Source organism: Periplaneta americana, chromosome 13 (assembly GCF_040183065.1).
Source record: "Periplaneta americana isolate PAMFEO1 chromosome 13, P.americana_PAMFEO1_priV1, whole genome shotgun sequence".
NCBI lineage: Eukaryota > Metazoa > Arthropoda > Insecta > Blattodea > Blattidae > Periplaneta > Periplaneta americana.
Genome location: NC_091129.1, coordinates 8,984,775 through 9,000,781, shown reverse-complemented (window position 1 = coordinate 9,000,781; position 16,007 = coordinate 8,984,775). Strand labels below are relative to the sequence as shown.

At 37.7% G+C, this 16,007-nt stretch overlaps 1 protein-coding gene across 1 annotated transcript in view; it reads left to right on the top strand.

Moving 5' to 3' along the window:
- Nucleotides 1-4,673: 4,673 nt before the first annotated feature.
- LOC138711725 (glucose dehydrogenase [FAD, quinone]) overlaps nucleotides 4,674-16,007 on the top strand; it is a 34,460-nt gene continuing 23,126 nt past the window's right edge. The window contains exon 1 of the mRNA XM_069842883.1: nucleotides 4,674-5,160. The gene's annotated coding sequence lies outside the window, so the exon portion shown is untranslated. The remainder of the gene's footprint in view (nucleotides 5,161-16,007) is intronic.

Genomic DNA, 16,007 nt, shown 5'->3' with positions numbered 1-16,007 from the left:
CTTCCCGACGAACTCGATTTTCATGTCACTCAGTCTTCGCAAAGGCAAACTTATAGTGAAAGGTACACAAATAGGCCTACATGAATCACTAACTAAATGGAAACACCCCCTTCACACCGACGCTTCGTACAAATATAGAACAGAATCAGTTCCGTGTGAAACTAACAATGGAATCCTTATCTGACATCAGTTCGGGGTGAGGGAATTCGAACAATGCCGTCCTAGTTTTCTAGCTTAGAAGCACCTGTCAAGACGCTAGCAGCCAGTTCAATCCTCTTAGCAGTGAACTTGCCAAGGTGAGTCAGTCAGGACAGTCACGGGCCGAGCAACTCTGCTGCACTGCCTATTCCTCCACCTTTACTACAATGCAAAAGAATTAACAATTTCCCCTATAACTCTATAAGTACTATTTACTTATACTGTAAAATCATTTTGATGAATATGCAGTAATTAATACAATTTACTTAAAAAGATCCAATTATCTTTACTTTAAACTAAACACATTTCTAAATTACTGTAGTTAAACTTGAAAGCAATCTTTAGTCCTTCCAATTGGTTGCTATACCTGGTAAGATTTATCTTGTCTCAATAGCAATAAAACCAAGTCCCTTCAAATGAGGGTGGAGATTATAGGAGGGTTGTAAATTTTCAGATTCCTTTCAAAACCTTGTCATTGTACAGGCTGCCGGAACTCAGTTTCTTGAAAGACAAGCACAGTGGCGGAACTACACAGTACGAAGACAAATATTTTATTTTATTTTGCGCTACAGAATGTATCAACTAGTCCCTTCCGCCACTGGATGGATGGACGGCATCGCTGCACTCCCCAATCGCCATAACTCAGACGAAATACGACATATCTCCTTTCTCTCTCTCTTCACAGTGAGACAAGATACATCACACAGCCTTTAACCAAGAGAAAGCAAGTCCAGTGGTGGGGTTGCCACCTTTAGCCGCTGGACAGGCTGAGGATAAGGCATTTCCCCTCCATACGTAAATGTGATAGAAATCGAATCACTGCCCATGAAATGGAGTTTTTAATAACTGCTGGCTATACTAGATTCGACGAGGAGAAAAATTCGGATACTTTGAAAGAATTAAATATTGGTCCAATTTTAGAGAAAAATCAAAATTATAGACAGAAATGAAATCTCATAGGCTATACTCAGGATGTCTCGAACAAGGATGCCACGGCAATTACAAGATCTTTGGGCCGTCCGCTGAGACGATGGAGTGAGACCATAACAGGCCACCAGTCTTACTTAATACGTGATAGGAAGAGGAAATGTCTAAATTAACGCAATCATCAGTTCGTCTGCAACAACAGAACCAATTCGCATTTGAATACCTAACACCGTATCGCAGTCATTTTTTCCGCCCTAATCACTATGAATAACATTTAAAATCAACAATAATTATTAGTGTATTCGTCATAGGAAGAAAAGTAAAGAAGGTAAAATTGCGGTAGAGCAAGTGGACAGCTTCAAATACTTGAGGTGTACTATAAGCAGTAACATGAGCTGCTGCCAGGAAATCAAATGGAGGATAGCAATGGCCAAGGAAGCTTTTAACAGAAATCTTCTGCAGACCTCTAGAGAAAGAACTAAGGAAGAAACTAGTGAAGTACTTTGTGTGGAGTGTGGTATTGTATGGGGCAGAAACAGGGACATTACGACGAAGTGAAGAGAAACGACTTAAAGCATTTCAAATGTGGTTATGGAGAAGAATGGAACGTGTGAAGTGGACAGAGAGAATAAGAAATGAAGCTGTGTTGGAAAGAGTGGGTGAAGGAAGAATGATGCTGAAACTGAATAGGAAGAAGAAAAGGAAGTGATTGGATCACTGGCTGAGAAGAAACTGCCTACTGAAGGATGCACTGGAAGGAATGATGAACGGGAGAAGAGTTCGGGGCAGAAGAAATCAGATGATTCAAGACATTAAGGTATATGGCTCATGAGGAGACAATGAGGAAGGCATAAAATAGGAAAGACTGGAGAATACTGGATTTGCAGTGAAAGATCTGCCCTTGGACAGAACAATGAATGAATGAATGAACCAACCAACCAACCAACCAACGAAGGAACGAATGAACGAACCAATCAATGAACGAAGGAACGAATGAATGAACGAACGAACGAACCATGAACGAACGAAGGAACCATGAACGAACGAAGGAATGAATGAACGAACCAACGAACGAAGGAACGAATGAACAAACGAACCAACGAACGAAGGAAAGAATGAACGAACGAAGGAATGAATGAACTAAGGAACGAATGAACGAACCAACGAACGAAGGATCGAATGAACGAAGGAATTAATGAACGAACCAACGAACAAAGGAATGAACGAGCGAAGGAATGAACGAACGAAGGAACGAATGAACGAACCAACGAACAAAGGAATGAACGAACGAATGAACGAAGGAATGAATGAATGAACGAACCAACGAACGAAGGAATGAATGAACGAACGATCGAAAGAAGGAATGAACGAAGGAATGAATGAACGAACGAACCAACGAACGAAGGAACGAACGAAGGAACGAACCAACGAACGAAGGAACGAATGAACAAACGAATCAACGAACGAAGGAACGAATGAACAAACGAATCAACGAAGGAACGAATGAACGAACGAAGGAACGAATGAACAAACGAATCAACGAACGAAGAAACGAATGAACGAACGAAGGAATGAGTGAACGAATGAACGAACCAACGAACGAAGGATCGAATGAACGAAGGAATTAATGAACGAACCAACGAACGAACGAATGAACGAAGGAATGAACGAATGAACGAAGGAATGAACGAACGAAGGAAAGAATGAACGAACCAACGAACAAAGGAATGAATGAATGAATGAACAAACCAACGAACAAAGGAATGAATGAACGAACGAATCAACGAACGAAGGAATGAATGAACGAAGGAATGAACGAACGAACGAAGAAACGAATGAATGAATGAATGAATGATTAGTGTATTCGAATCCCTTACAACAGATTCGCCTCCACTCCACCTTTTCAAATTACTTATACACAAAACAATTAGTTCTTTGCAAGAGATAAAATTTACAAGGATATTAACAATTACTGGAAATATTTTTACTGCTACACTATGGCTCAGTGTAGTGTATTCAGTTACAAAAACAATGAATCCAGATTCGATTACAGGCAGAAGAGTATTTAACTCTCTTTCTTTGGAAATGGTGACATGTCTCTCGTACTATCAGGTTCTCTTGCTTGAAGCACTAGCCTCGCATCACACTGACCATATGAACAGGGAGTCCTCCTGCGTCAACGTTCAGTTACAAAAATTAGGACGCAATGGGGTAAAGGGTTCGATCTTTATTACAGAGTAAGTACTGTGTTTAATCTGTACTTTTATTTCAGATCTATCTATCGTATGGCCAATAATATGTTATGCATTCCACTTCAAGTAATTTCACACACGATTAAGTAGAAAGATATTAAGTTCTCCGCCCATCTCAATTCTCCAAACCACCATCTGATGCAAGAACATTCTCATGGGAGCAGATAAAAAAGTTATTTTTTCTACTACCATGTTAATAACGTCAAAATAAGTGTTTATACAAATTCTGGCCATTCGAGCGCAATTACGAGGGCCGTCCAGAAATAAGTTTTCCAGGGCAGTTTACAGAAAGAAAACACAATTTAATGTAAAGATTCATTGGCACAGATACAGCATTTGTTGAGCTGTTTTTCAAATATTTCCCACCGGAATTGAGACATTTGTCATACCATGGAGTTAATTTTTGTATCCCTGTGGCCTAAGGGCTAAAGACCGTTTGAATAATACTACTAGCCTGGTTGAGTTTTACAAGACAACCTCAGCAATAATATCCACGACTACACAAGTTGGCTGTGTAAATGATTGCTATGTTTGGCTCAACATTTATATTTGTGAGCAACTGTTTTCTATAATCAACTTTAACAAAGGCAGACATTGAACATCTGTAACTGATGTTTCATTACGATCAGTACTGTTCCTTTCAGCTGCCAACAGCATAAAACCTCGTTTTGATGTACTGATAAATAAAAATATAACAAAATGATATTGTATATTTAAGTAGCTATATAGTTCTTATTATTTCTGTAAAATATTTCTTTATCAATTAATAATAGTTCAAGATAGTTTCGTAAATACTGCATGGGAAATCATTTCATGAACACTCGTACTAGTACTTCCTTTTGTGTATATTTTGTACGAGATCACCCCTTCTTCCAGTCCACCCTTCTACAGAGCGCAGCCAATATTTCTGCATTCCGCTCTCGAGCTGTGAGCCGACTCGGAGAGCGCAAACCTTGTGGAGACCTGTTCTACACGCCTATCGCCTTTACCTCGATGGAGATACACCTAGTATTATAGACTGGGTAAATTCCAGGACCATAGTGCGGTCAGAAGGTTTAGGTCATCAGAAATCGAACCAGCGACCTCTAGAATTACAACGTTAACCGTGACGACACAGCGCGCCCCCAGTGTTAAGTATACATAAGCAAAGTCTCACTTATATCCTAGTTCCTAGTACATTAACATTTCAAAACTGCAGATTAGGCATTCAAGGTGCGTTCCAGTTCAAGTATCATGTGGACAGAGAGAGAAATGAATGGGGAAAGTGAAATCTCGGCGAGGGCCTGACAAAAGGAGAAGGTGGACGAAGTGAGTGAAAAGGGAAACGTAAACAGTTATGTTTGAGGTCGTCAGCTGCAGACGAAGACGCCTGCCCGCCGTGGGCGAAGAAAGAAAGAGAAAGAAATCACGAGAGGAGAAGTTATGGGATGTCGTCTCCCCCACCTTGTATAATTTCTTTCACTCCTAAACAACCTTACAGAGTTGCAGTTCAGTCCCGGAGAGTGGGTCGCATTCTACAACACGTTTCGTGGCAATAACAAAAATAACTGGAGTCGTAAAGTTTCTGTATTGTTCCACACAATACACGCTCGAGTGAATGCTTTTCGTATTTGTACGTAACACGGAGGCGTTTATGGGGTGCAGTGCCACGGCGAGTACGAGGAAAAGCAATTAGAGTGACTGTGAACAATAATCCGAGATCACATCAAAGCCTTGTTGCGATGTATGTAACGAATTTTAAAATGTGTGAAATATACGACAATGCTGCTGAAGAATGGTTGAGGTAAGCTTACGTACCATTCCAGAATGTCTTCAAGTGGAACATTAAAATGTTTATTATTTATACCACAGAAAATGGCATGTGTTAAGTGGACGTGAAAAAGTATGTAAGTGCCAATATCTTTGAAAATTAGTATTTCCAAAAAAAGAGTATGTTCCTGGCTCTATCCAGTAAGGAAAGAAAGCAAGTCCCATTGCAATGTTATTTAGAAGCTACCTTATTCCGTAAATGTGCAAAATGTATTATATTAAATTACTAGTTCCACATAAAAGCCCTGTTTTCTGGGTTAATCTGTTCGGCACTTACAGCCTTTTTTATGTCCAGTCTTCTGTTCTGGTTCTACTGGCAGTGTATTATTATTATTATTATTATTATTATTATTATTATTATTATTATTATTATTATTATTATTATTGAGGGTTTGGAATTGAATGGGTCACATCAGCTTCTTGTCTATGCGGATGACGTGAATATGTTAGGAGAAAATTCACAAACGATTAGAGATAACACGGAAATTTTACTTGAAGCAACTAAAGCGATAGGTATGAAAGTAAATCCCGAAAAGACTAAGTATATGATTATGTCTAGTGACCAGAATATTGTACGAAATGGAACTATAAAAATTGGTGATTTATCCTTTGACGAGGTGGAAAAAATTCAAATATCTTGAAGCAACAGTAACAAATATAAATGACTCTCGGGAGGAAATTAAACGCAGAATAAATATGGGAAATGCCTGTTATTATTCGGTTGAGAAGCATTTGTCATCTAGCCTGCTGTCAAAAAATCTGAAAGTTAGAATTTATAAAACAGTTATATTACCGGTTGTTCTGTATGGCTGTGAAAGTTGGACTCTCACTTTGAGAGAGGAACAGAGATTAAGGGTGTTTGAGAATAAGGTGCTTAGGAAAATATTTGGGGCTAAGAGGGATGAAGTTACAGGAGAATGGAGAAAGTTACACAACACAGAACTGCATGCATTGTATTCTTCACCTGACATAATTAGGAACATTAAATCCAGACGTTTGACATGGGCAGGGCATGTAGCACATATGGGCGAATCCAGAAATGCATATAGAGTGTTAGTTGGGAGACCGGAGGGAAAAAGACCTTTGGGGAGGCCGAGACGTAGGTGGGAGGATAATATTAAAATGTATTTGAGGGAGGTGGGATATGATGGTAGAGACTGGATTAATCTTGCTCAGGATATGGACCAATGGCGGGCTTATGTGAGGGCGGCAATGAACCTCCGGGTTCCTTAGAAGCTAGTAAGTAAGTATTATTAGCCATCAGCATAGCTCATTCGACTAAGACGTTCGCCTGCCGTTCTGGAGTTACGCTCGGGCGCGGGTTCGATTCCCGCTTAAGCTGATTGCCTGGTTGGGTTTTTCCGAGCAACTGTAACGCAAATATCAGGCAATCTATGGCGAATCCGCAGTCTCATCTCGTCAAATATCATCTCGCTATCACCAATCCCATCGACGCTAAATAACCTCGTAGTTGATACAGCATCATTAAATAAACAAGGAACAAAAATTATTATTATTATTATTATTATTATTATAATTATTATTATTATTATTATTATTATTATTATTATTATTATTATTATTAATACTAGCAGAAGTCAAACCTATAGTAGTGTTCCACTTAACACCGCTTTTAACTCCAGAGATTAGTCAACGTCAAAATTGAATCTGGACGAGAAATGGCGACAAATTTCTCCTGGAGCTCTCTATCAGAAATAGGGTTATTTACGTAGCGTAAATCTGACATGAGACACACAGTATTACTTGGTTCCCGGCTGAATTCCATCCAAAGATTTTATCGCCCCTTAAATAAATCGCTCTAGGCCAGGTTTGACTCACTGGCTGCCATGGTAACCACTGAACAATCGAGGATGACTGTAGTGGCAATTTTTCCGCCTACTATCATCGGACTCGCATTACAGGCAGAAAAGGAGATACATCTCCCATTGAAAATAGATTACGTCCTTTATTTTGTGCTTTTTATTTGGTTCTTTTATGACGCTTTATCAACAGTTATGGTTATCTAGCGTCTGAGTGACATGAAGGTGACGGCGAAATGAGTCCTGGGTCCAGCGCCGAAAGTTTCTCAGCATTTGAGCTTAATAGGTTCAGGGAAAAAAAAAAAAAAACCTCAATCAGGTAACTTGTCCCAACCACGATTTGAACCCGGTCCCGCTAGTTACACGGTCAGACATGCTAACCCTTATTCCGCAGCAATGGACTTTTGTGCTTTTCCTATGTGTTTTTTTTCTTGGTTATTTAACGACGCTATATCAACTACTCGATTACTACTACCCCAGGGAAAATCACTTTCTGGCCGTCCTCGCAATTTGGTCGAGTGGTCGAATTTTTATAACCACACGTTTTGACATTATTAACATGGTGGAAAAAAAAATGTACCATTTTTATCTGCCCCAATCAGAATGTTTGCTTGTGAGATGGGTCGTATAAGTTTGGCGAGTAAAATACATAAAATTCTTGTTCATGGATCCGTAAATGTAACTCAGTTACTTTACCGGGTTGGAGAGTTAGGCCTACTACTAGAAGAGGGCATTGAGTGTAGAAACAAAGACGTGAGAAAATATGGAGAAATCTTGGCATAAAAGTTGTATTATTCTTATTATGAACTAGCCGTACCCGTGCGCTCCGCTGCACCCGTTAGAAATAAATATAAAGTAATTATATAATTAAAATAGGACATTTGATCCAGGGAACATTCGTGTTTGATAGAAGGATAAATCGTTTATTATGTTACTTAATTTAAATTTAATTAAAAAAATTAAAATGCGATCATTTTGATCCAGAGACCACTCATTTGGTCACAAAAATTAGTTTAGGAAATACAGGAAACGAATGTACAGAATAGCCTATCAAGTTTTCTGTGCATAAGAAGCTATTTTAATCTTACCTGTCCTCGATTCACTCAGAAGTTACTGTAATAACATTATAGCATTATGTCCATCTAGAGAAACTACACTTTCCAATGGTGAATTAATAATTAATTATACAAATCGGTTAATTTAGCTTCCGATATTACTTCATAGAAACGCAGACACATTATGTGTAGGCTATCTTTCATAGCTTTCGATTGTTGCTGTCCAAGGCCCCTTATAGACGAAGTCATTTGTTTTTTAATTCATTACACGGCCTCAGATGGCAGTTATTTTAATTTTAAAACTCATTTATCTCATTAAATATCAGTCCTACCAAAATTTTTCAAAGAATAAAACTTATCGGAAATGATTTTTAAAGAAATTTTTATTATGTAACATTTTTCATAAAAATCAATAATAAGCGAGATATTTCGATTTATTTAATTCAGGCCCCCTTATAACCCCTCTTTTAAATAATGTATTTTGAATGTCATATAGCCTATAATCTAAGTTACGACGAACTTAATTTATATTCCAATTTTCATCGAAATCCGTTCAGCCATTATCGCGTGAAAAGGTAACAAACATACAGACAGACAGACAGACAGACAGACAGACATACAAACAAAAATTTCAAAAAAGCGATTTTCGGTTTCAGGGTGGTTAATTATATATGTTAGGACCAATTATTTTTGGAAAATCGAAAATTACCAGAAAAATTTCGGCTACAGATTTATTATTAGTATAGATGTCATTTGAAAACTCGCTCAGGCAGTTATCCTTTGGGATATTTCAAATCGACGTTAAAATATATTTCAATATTTTTATACCAAATGTCTATGAAAGGAACAAAAAAACATCTCTAAAAATAAACATTCAGAACCCTAACACTCAATCCCGTAAGGTGCTGTATTTTTGTAACGATATTTTTTACGCTATTGTTGTTGGTCATTACGGCAATTCTCCTGTGAATAATTTGCTCCAGATAACTGGAAAAATTACAGTCATCTTTGCAAACCCAGGATTCCAGTCTGTTGCTGGATGCTATGAACGAACTTTTCTTTTTAAATACCATATTTTTTCGAATACCCCGCGCACTTTTTTCTCGAAATAAAACAAAATAAATCTTTGGAACTTCTTGATCTTTTGGTTATATCCGACGAAGAGCAGGAGGAGGGGGAAGAAGACGATGAATTTGAAACAACAGCTTGTGAGGACGAGTGACATACTAGAGATAACACACTACCACATTTTAAAATTAATTTTAAGACGGAGAAGTTGCATTTGTTCAAATCAAATTTCTGCATATTTGAAAGATAAAACTAAAATACTTTCAATCATTTATCATAAAAAAAATATTTATCCTATATTAACTGAGCATATTGGGAATTAAATCAATAGCTTTTCAAAAACTGACCGTTCACCCTGCATATGAGCTATACCATATGAAATCGATCAGTAAAAAACCTCGCATTTTTTTATACTCTAATTTTTTCCCTACTTATACATGGTGCTGAGGAGAGTGCATTTTCAAAAATATACAATCGATAGTCAAACGGTTTTCGTATTGTTGAGCGACAAATTTAGCGTATTTTTGAAAAACAAGCCTCTTTCAGCGCTCAGAACTCTGGAACCATTTACTGCAGAACATTGAACGAGAGCGTATTTTGAAGCTGACATTTGGTAGGTTATGATAAGAAGTAATCCTTATTTTTACTGTATACAGAGAGACAGATAATCTGATTTTACTTACTTTTAGGCTTTTTGCCAATTTGTAAAAATGTAAAAAAATATTGAGAAAAAACCTTGCATTATTAAGAGGGATTCGGCATTGTTTGCTTAGTGTCACGGCAATAAGTTTCGAGGGTATTAAATCAATTATTTTCACACGCCTAGACTTGAACGGCGCAGTACCGCACGCACTGGCCGAGAGATGAAGATAGGCAAGCATTGGGCGTCATTTTACTCCTGTGTTTATGAAAACCTGTGATAAAGCTAGCCCAGCTATGCGCTACTAGACGATACGTCACGTGTTTATGTCTCCTGGCCTTGATTGCCTCGGCTAGCTCCCGCCTCACAGTCAGCTGGTTAGTTCACGGCCGTACTATTTATTTCCTTTATTTGATATTTCCAATACTTTCTGATCAATGTTGCACCAGTAAAAAGTATGTCTTTATTTGTACTTTCAATGCGGAATCTAACCATATATTTTAAAAATATTTTTTCGTGGGCAAAAAAGAAAAGAAAAATCTAAATTTCTCCATTTCCATAAAAAGTAAGAAAAACTGTTTACATGTCAATATAAACTTTAATTTCTCAGCATCAAAATAAACCATGATTTTGATCATTGGGTGAAAGGGTTTCGGAGTCACAACAGTTTAAAGTTGCTAATTTTATGAAAATACGATAAATTTAAATATTTTTAATTTAAACACTATGAAGTTCTGATGCCTCAAACTTTGCACAAAGCATTGTAACACAGTTGTCTACGGACAGAAAAAGTTTCATTGTATTCAAAAATTGCAAGGTCAACTTTCTCTATATTTCGGTCGATTTGAGATGGAATAGCCCGTATGATTATGTTTTAGCCCTGTATCATCATATTTTAAGAATGTTTTCGTCCAAAACAACGCCAATTCTTGTCTAAAAGTTTGTGTTATTATGGATGTCATTTCAAAACTCGCTCAGTCCGTAGACCGATGGATATAAAAACTATCCCAGTTGTTTAATAAAAATGGACTGAACGCGTTTTGGGATCATACCCTTCAATAATTAGTGTTTGTATATATCTGTAGACTGATTAGACTGATTAGTGTAATATGTTCCTAGTCTACGACGTATAGAATAGAGGGGGAAAGGAATTGGCCATCCCATCCCATTATTTCTTGGCTTAGTTGCTTCATGTGTGATGCCTTAATAATCCGTGGCGTTACAGCCCGTGGAGGGCCTAGACCGACCAGACGGCTGCTGGCCTCACGCCCACATGCCGAAGCAGAATGGAGGTATCGTGTGGTTGGCACGATAATCCTCTCAGCTGTTATAGCTGGCTTTGTATGATGCCTTATTGGTGTCACTTATGAGGTTCAAACTTGGTTAACATTCGGCAGGTCTTTGAAATTTAATTGCCTTATTGTTTTCAATTTCTTATGTCGCCACTCCACTCACTCGCCTCAATTTCAATATTGCAACCAATAAGCTGCTTCCATTATTAAATGACACCTACTTGTTTAATCCACGTGGACTAAAACCGAGGTTGCAATGTCTTGTGCTGAGGACGAACATTAAGGTATGTGATTAAAATTATTATTAAAGCGTTATTATTAAGAGTTAAGAATGTCAACGTATACAATAATAATAATAATAATAATAATAATAATAATAATAATAATAAAACAACATAACAAACTAGTGCTTATTCTTATCGAGGAAGTAGACGTCACGTCACGTCACGTCACGTCACGCTTAGAATGAAACCTACAGAGCAACAATCGGTAGGCAAAATTATGTTTTAAAAGCACACCGCACGTTATTGCAGCGGTGGCGAAAATGTAATCGTGCGCCGAGCCACTGTGTAACCTGTAACGTGCATAGCACCTATGGAGGGAGGCGGACACCCGAAGGGGAAGTGAAGCAACTGTCTGACTTATTAACGGATTTTCATTTTCCTTACGTCAAGCACATAAATATAATTTTATACAGTAACAAGGCTACAAACTAATGTTTAGTACTGTAACGAAGAAAGAAATGAACAATATCACAACCTAAAATTAACTGTCTTCAGAATGTCTCTGCGACAGAGTTTCAAAATCAGCAATTATGTCACTTACTGCCAGTCGTAGTTGATCACGAAGGTATTTGTCTGTCAGTCGTGATCTAAATTTGGTTCTTACTATTTTAATTGTTGAAAATAATTTTTCACAAACGTAAGTTGTAGCGAACATGGCTTCAACAGAGCAAGCGAAAGAACGAAGCTTCGGACATTTATTTTTTGGCAAAGATTTGAAAGTTCAACATTTGTCAAGTGCTTACAGTAGTAGTAGGGTTTAAAAAGGGCGCGTCAGCAACTATGGCTATTTGCGACCTTATCTAAAATTCTTCATAAAACAAAGACATAAATAATATAACAATCAGAGTGCTAAAGAAACTAAAAAGCGATGTCACGGTAAAACGAGGTACACTCAAGTCCTTACATCTAGCTTTCATTTGACATCACATTGTAAATCAGTGAGTTCAAATTGAAGAGCTAACCGTATTATTCGTACATCTGCTGAAAAAGGGTCGATGTACAGAGATGATGATGATGATGATGATGATGATGATGATGATAACAACAATAACACTTAACCTTTTAATGTTTCATCAGTAACATGTAGTATAACGCCGTTTTATGTTATACAACCGTTTTCCTCGTAATACTTGTGAACAAATCATACATTTAATATTGACAGCAAAAAAATGCGTCCTCCCATCCTACTTGGAACTTTCGTACATGGTTTCGAGAGAGACATATGCCACTCGCAGGTCAGAGACAAATACAAATGGAACGGAGTTTGACTCCAGTGAGTGAGAGGGTGAGGGTTGGCGGAGGTTAGAAGCAAGCGAAATGCACAGCTATCACTGCGAGCCACAATGTCTTGCGTGTCACGTTCTCGCCACGACTGCGTTATTGTATGACGCCGACATGTTAACCATGAGAGCGCGGCGATAATACATTACTCATATCTTCTAGACTAGGTGTAAAAATTAGACAGGTTGAAAATGTGTTATAAAGTATGTATGTATGTATGTATGTATGTATGTATGTATGTATGTATGTATGTATGTATGTATGTATGTATGTATGTATGTATGTATTCACACTGCAGTGGGTATATACCCGGTGGCAGTGGTAACTAATTACACTCAATAATGACAATAATAAACTTATTAATTAGACCAACAAATTATTATTTGTACAGTTAAATTCTGCAGTGCTTGAGAAAAGTGACATAAGTCAGTTTCCACAAACCTTTTTTTGATAATTTATAGACAACTTACACTGGTTTATGTCGATTTGATTTTTTTCTGTATGAATTATTGTAATGGGAGGAATAGCAATGTATTTTTTTCCAAGCGAGCAGATGTTCCGTAAGTTGTCAATAAATTATCAAAAAAAGGTTTGTGGAAACTGACCTGTGTCACTTTTCCCGAGCACTGCAGAATTAGTAAGTGGAAAGACTGAGTAATGGAAACCTCTTCAACTAAAGCGACCTGTGAAATTTAGCAGGAAAAACAAAATACTCTACTACATCATGCAAGGTGAAAAGAAATATGGAAGATGCTATACTTACAATAGTTCGTTATTCATACAACGTACAGTATAGAGTATAATTACAAATTCGGAGCCACGCACTTATGTGCGTGTGGTAATTGGAAAATAGCCTACTTCATTACGCAATACAGAGAACCATAGCCAGAAATGTTGATGCCAGGAAGCACATTCGATAATATTAATTGACTGACAACTTCCTATTAGAATGCTGGTGCAGAATTAAAAGTCAAGTGAAGAGAAACGACTAGAAGCATTTGAAATGTGGATATGGGGACAAGTATGGAGCGTGTGAAATGGACAGACATAGTAACAAATGAAGCTGTGTTCGAAAGAGTGCGTGTGGAAACAATGATGCTGGAACTGACCAAGAAGAGAAAAGGAAATTGATTGCGTCACTGGCTACTGAAGATGCACTAGAAAAAACGGTCAACGGGAGAAAAGTTCGGGGCAGAAGAAGATATCAAATGATAGACAACATTAATTCATTCATTCAATTGGTGTTCTGCCTAAGGGCAGGTCTTTCACTGCAAACCCAGCTTTCTCCAATCTTTCCTATTTTCTGTCTTCCTTTCCGTTTCTTCATATCATCCATATATCTTAATGTCCTCTATGATCTGATATCTTCTTCTACCCCGAACTCTTCTCCCGTTCAACATTCCTTCCAGTGCATCCTTCAGTAGGCAGTTTCTTCTCAGCCAGTGACCCAACCAATTCCTTTTCCTCTTGTTGATCAGTTTCAGCGTCATTCTTTCTTCATCCACTCTTTCCAACACAGCTTCATTTCTTACTCTCTCTGTCCACTTCACACGTTCCATTCTTTTCCATATCCACAATTCAAATCCTTCTATTACCTTATCTTCACTTCGACGTAATATCCATATTTCTGCTCCATACAATGCCACACTCCATACAAAGCACTTAGTTCTTTTTCCAAAGGTCCGCAGAAAATGATCTTTTTTCTATTAAAAGTTTCATTGACCATTGCTATCCTGGCAGCAGCCCATGTTACTGCTTATAGTATACCCCAAGTATCTGAAGCTGTCCACTTGCTCTACTGCCTCTTTTAGAATTCGCAAGTTTATCTTCTGTATTTTTCCTCCTATGACCATACTCTTCGTCTTATCTGCATTTATCTTCATCCCATACTCCTCACAGCTGTCATTTAGCTCCAGTATATTACCGGTTGTTCTGTATGGTTGTGAAACTTGGACTCTCACTTTGAGAGAGGAACATAGGTTAACGGTGTTTGAGAATAAGGTGCTTAGGAAAATATTTGGGGCTAAGAGGGATGAAGTTACAGGAGAATGGTGAAATGTACACAATGCAGAACTGCACGCATTGTATTCTTCACCTGACATAATTAGGAACATTAAATCCAGACGTTTGAGATGGGCAGGGCATGTAGCACATATCAGCGAATCTAGAAATTCATATAGAGTGTTAGTTGGGAGGCCGGAGGGAAAAAGACCTTTGGGGAGGACGAGACGTAGATGGGAAGATAATATTAAAATGGATTTGAGGGAGGTGGGATATGATGATAGAGATTGGATTGATCTTACTCAAGATAGGGACCAATGGCGGGCTTATGTGCGGGCGGCAATGAACCTCCGGGTTCCTTAAAAGCCAGTAAGTAAGTAAGCATATACTTTAGTATCATGTCATCTTCTGCTAAAAACGCGATATCATCAGCAAATCTTAAGCATTTTATTATTATTCTTCCTCCTACTATCATTCCTCCCATGTTCTGAAACCAGTTCTTTGCTAAATCCTCCAAGTAGATGTTGAACAGGGTAGGTGATAAAGGACATCCTTGACGTACTCCTCTCCCTATTTCAATTCCTTCTGACATTTCTTCTCCTATCCCGACTTTCACTCGTTGTTTCATATATAGATTACTGGAAAGCCCTACTCAGAAACCAATCATTTTCGGACTATGTTGATATAACTATTTTTTCTTTTATACATAGGCTTGTGGGGAATCCATACCTGAAGTTTTGTCTACTTTTTTTCCTTCCACCCTGTATAACAATTAACATTTGGAACAGGACAGCTCGATAGATTTCAAAATCAAATTGTGTTACATACTTGAATACTATGGCAGAACCAACTTCATGTTTCCTGAACACAGTCCCTTACTTTGAATGTGTAAAATGACTCACTCTTAGACTTCTCGAACATGTTGAAGAAATCAAGAAAAATAAAATTAATAATAATTTGGTTTATCACGCTATTGTTGTTCGATCTGCGAAATGTTTTTAAAGTATTTATCAAACATGAAGTATTTTTAAAATATTACTAATATCACGAGTAGTTATGACGAAACAGTTTCTGCAGCGTTCTACTTAAGATTCAGAGAAGAAAGCGAGAATACCTCGGAAAGAAATCAGAGATTATATGTCGTGACTTGCTTTCATCTCTCAAATATAGAGCCTACAAGGCAAAATAAAAATATTTTCAATGCTTCCGCCACACTCTTACATGGCATCTTTTCAGTCTTTTGTAGCCTTTCCATAACTCCGAATTGCTTCAGTAAGACGATTTACCCAGAAATTACCCAAAGAGTCTTCAACTTACTCCATGTAGCTATTAGACCAGATTTCTTGCATGAACGCGAGAATCAAGTCATATTCTAGAACA